Genomic DNA, 4,625 nt, shown 5'->3' with positions numbered 1-4,625 from the left:
GCGACGTAAAACCATACTCACTCACCCACTCACTCACTAAACGCGGTACCGCCTCCGTGGTGTAGCGGTTAGAGCGTCCGCCCGGAGTGCGGATGGTCGCGGGTTCGATCCCCGACCGCGTCATACCAAAAGACGTTAAAATATGGTACTTGTTGGTCCCTTCCTGGCGCTCGGCATTAATGGGTACAACAAGGACTGGTCGGTTGGAGTCCGTATAATGTGTCTGAGTGGTGTATTCATGCTTCACTGCGGCATGGTATCTCAGTGTGCTAGCACTATAAAACCAGCTTCAGTCTGGGCTAGTACAAGCAACCGCACATACACATACACACGCATGCACGTCGTCATATGAGCGAAATATTCTCAAGCACGACGTTAAACCCAATTCCACCACCACCACCACTAAACGCTGTACAAAGATACAGGTCCCGTTTTCCCGGAGAACTGTCTATCTAGTATGTAAGACACAGCTGGTTGAGTCTCTCAGTGGCTTTACTGCCGGCTGCTTACTCGTGCATTTGCCAAAGAGAATATACACCAAGTTTCGGTTTGATAAAATCATTATGCACGTTATCATGATGAAAACATCATACACGTAATCATGATGAAACTATTATACACGTAATCATGATGAAACGTAATCATGATCAAACTATTATACACGTAATCATGATCAAAATATCATACACGTAATCATGATCAAAAATATTATACACGCGATGAAACTATTATACACGTAATCATGATTATCATACACGTAATCATGATGAAACTATTATACACGTAATCATGATCAAATATTATACACGTAATCATGATGAAACTATTATACACGTAATCATGATGAAACTATTATACACGTAATCATGATCAAAATATTATACACGTAATCATGATGAAACTATTATACACGTAATCACGTAATCATGATGAAAATATTATACACGTAATCATGATCAAAATATTATACACGTAATCATGATGAAACTATTATACACGTAATCATGATGAAACTATTATACACGTAATCATGATCAAAATATTATACACGTAATCATGATCAAAACATCACGCTACCATGATCAAAACAGTACACGTTTTCATGATCAAAACATACACGTTTTCATGACCAATGCATTATACACGCTGTCATGATCAACCATTATACGCGTTATCATGATCCACCATTAGACACGCTATCATGATCAACCATTATACGCGTTTTCATGATCAAAGCATATGGACGTTATCATCATCCAGACAATATGCAGGTTATCAAACCACTATGCCGAAAACAGTCGCGGAACGCTGACAACGTGTCCCAACAAAAACTATAACACCTTATAAAATACATCGCCATCGAATAAGCATGACTTGTTTGCCTAGTTCTAGCTACCGTTACACATGGGTGTGTCCTTTTTCTTGCCCAACGTACATTCAATGGCCGCCTCCAGCCTATAGCAACATGTGGTTTATGATGGACCATGACAATCAGAAATAATAAAAAAATATTGTAATGGCTGTACTTCAAACCCAATGATACATAACTAGAATATGTTTGCGGCATGAATGCATGTAAAATAGGCTTATCGAGACCATTTCTGTAACATGTGTGCTTGCACGCCTCTGTGAACAGGCCGCTTTACCACCGCGACCCTCGCCACTTGTTGAAACATACATGGCAGCCTGCAATATACACGCTTGTACATTTCATCTACTTCGCCGTCGGTTTCCTCAAAAGTTTGTAAAGTTAAACTTAATACACTTTGCCCTTCCTTTAAACAAAGAAACAGCAATATAGTCTCTCAGAAGTGACTGTGTACCCCGGATGATGTTCTTAATATGTTTACGCTGCGTTGTGTATTTCGCTTTGATCTCGGTTATATATAGGTCAGCTCTGGGTCACGGTGACCTCTTGTATAATTCAGTCAAGGACAACATAGTTGTTTGTGTACATATATTATGAGGTAATTGCTAGTGATTGCACATATGCAAAAACGTGTTTATGCTGTTTGTATTGTTTTTATGCAATATGTTTTAAGCATATGTTGTGTCATCAATTTTCTCGAGTTGCGATTTCAACTGATAACAGTCATCTCGATACCGCCTCTCTGTAGGATGGAGTGGGGGTGGGGGTGTGTGCCAGTTTTACCTATCTTCATCCTGGGGATGCTACTTGAAAGAAGCTTTGTTGACATTATGTGAAATTTAGAAACAAAGACATAGTACATATAGCGCAGTGTTGATGATGTGACGTGTGTGTGCCATCTGTCTTCTCCCTATCTTATCTCTCTTCAACCCCCCCCCCCCAAACACCAACCCGATACCACGTTTCAGCGCATCCTTAAGCATGCTCATACACACTCACGCACGCACGCACGCACGCACGCACGCACGCACACACTGCTCGCATACATACTAGTCTGCACATACCCCATCCCTACACATCCTATAGTACTATACTAAGCACATGCACGCGCACTCAAACATGCGTTCACGCATACACGCGCAAACGTACGTACACAGCAACCGCATACATTCGAACCTGATAGAAGACCATGCACATCCTAGACAACCTATACTGAACAAGCACGCACATGTACCCACACGCGCTCATGCACGCCCATAAGAACATACACACCAACCGCATACATTCGAATATTATGTATGCACAAAACCCACATCCCTACACAACCTACACTAAGCATGCATGCACGAGTTCACACACACACACACATACACACACGTACGCAAAACTCGCACAACGCACACCTCCACCACCACCATCAGCTTACTCCTGCCAGATACACACACTCACATCTGCTTCCCCGACCACCACCCCTTCATCTGTCACCTTTCACATACCCCCCACCACACACACACACACCACACCCCCAACCCGACTACACGTACCCCGACTAAACCGTTTCCCAGTTACCATCTCCGCACCCTCGCACTCCTTCCAATGTACACACCCAGTCAGTTCATTTTAGTGTCTTGCATACACGAGCACATCTCGCTTGTAACAGTGAGCGAGTTTAGGTAACCTCTATTCCAAAGTTTAAAACCAACATCACGGCGCGTCAACTCGATGTGGATATTTACTTGCCTCCAACAATGAAAACCATTTAATCTTTTCATGTGATATTTATTATTGTTCCTCAAACCACACCTAGTGTACATAATGGCGTGGATATTATCATTCCAAACAAATAATCTCAACAGTAAACAGTGTGGCGTATCATAACGGTATCGGATGAGTGTAAACAGTTTATCCCAAAGCTAACCCGCGGTGTATTATCCAATGCAACACCACGTCGGTGGTGTGTCTTACGCTGACAGTTGATATGGGCTGATCATATTGACGTTATTCGTATCAATTCCTAATTTTACAAGGAATGCATGTGTCAAATTTCGAAAACAAATCTGTGTCACACTGACAAATATGACTATTCTTCAACACATTCAACAACATGTTTCATGGTCGATGATGCAACGCTCACGCTACCGACAAACACATGATGCAATGCGTGGAAAACACGCTCACGGGGAACGTGTCAAAACGTTTATGGCCAATTTACTAAAACTCCGCATCGACCCAGGAAGCCTGAGTACAAGCCTTCCAACATACAAACATTCCCCGAATACATTTCCGTGCCAATAGGTTTTAGTTTCAGTAGTTGCACAACTTTAACTCTGCATAAATAACGCTTAATGTTTTAGATATCCCCCACAATCCCCGAAAATGGTTTCAATAAGGCCTGAAAACTCCCAGAGAACGGAGAATATAATATTTTTTCAGTTGAACCATTTTTCCACAATGTTATATTATGCAAGGCTTGAAAACTGGGTCACGGCTTCAATGGACGTGTTGTATACAGTCACGTGGTTTCAAGTTAATGGCTGTGAAAATGTCCTTGTACTGTTATGTGCACACATTTCGAGGGAGAGATGTCACATGACCCATTTATAGTTATTGCAGGGTCGTAAGTTATAGTGTTTGAATTGCATTGCATGTATTCGGTCTTTCAAAGAAAGGCTTATCATGTTTATGCCGCAATATTCCAGCTTTATGGCGGCGGTGTAAATAATGGAATACCAAGCTGTACTGAATGTTAACCCCATGGATGTATAATACAGGCAGATCTAGATTACAGGATGAGCATTTAAAGTGTTTGATTCATTAAACGATGCCAATAATAATGGTTGTCACCACCCTCCCCACCCCCAACCCCCACACACCTCGCACGCAATTAAAAATTGAAGGGGTCAATGAGAAACGTGTTTAGAGACTTATCAGTCTGTTTAATGAACCGCACCCGATCCCGTTAGTCGCCTTACGACAAGCTTTGAAGATGGATCTTCGGCGGTCTCTGTTAAAAGCCCAATTAATGGAGGGGGGGCATGTTTAGACTGTGATTATGAGCAGTCTTGTGTGTTACTTTCCTTCTGATTTCCAGCTGATTGGCATTTATAATCTGTTTGAACATGTGTAGTTTTATTTCCATAACAACTCTTCTATCTTCGTTATTTTCTTTACTGTATATTTCTGTGGTGTAGTGGTTAGAACGTCCGCCCGGAGAGCGGAAGGTCGCGGGTTCAATCCCCGACCGCGCCATACCAAA

Source organism: Haliotis rubra, unplaced genomic scaffold, assembly GCF_003918875.1.
Source record: "Haliotis rubra isolate DU_JTF1 unplaced genomic scaffold, ASM391887v1 Scf79, whole genome shotgun sequence".
NCBI classification, from domain to species: domain Eukaryota; kingdom Metazoa; phylum Mollusca; class Gastropoda; order Lepetellida; family Haliotidae; genus Haliotis; species Haliotis rubra.
The sequence above is the reverse complement of the archived record's forward strand: the minus strand, read 5'-3'. Positions refer to the sequence as shown.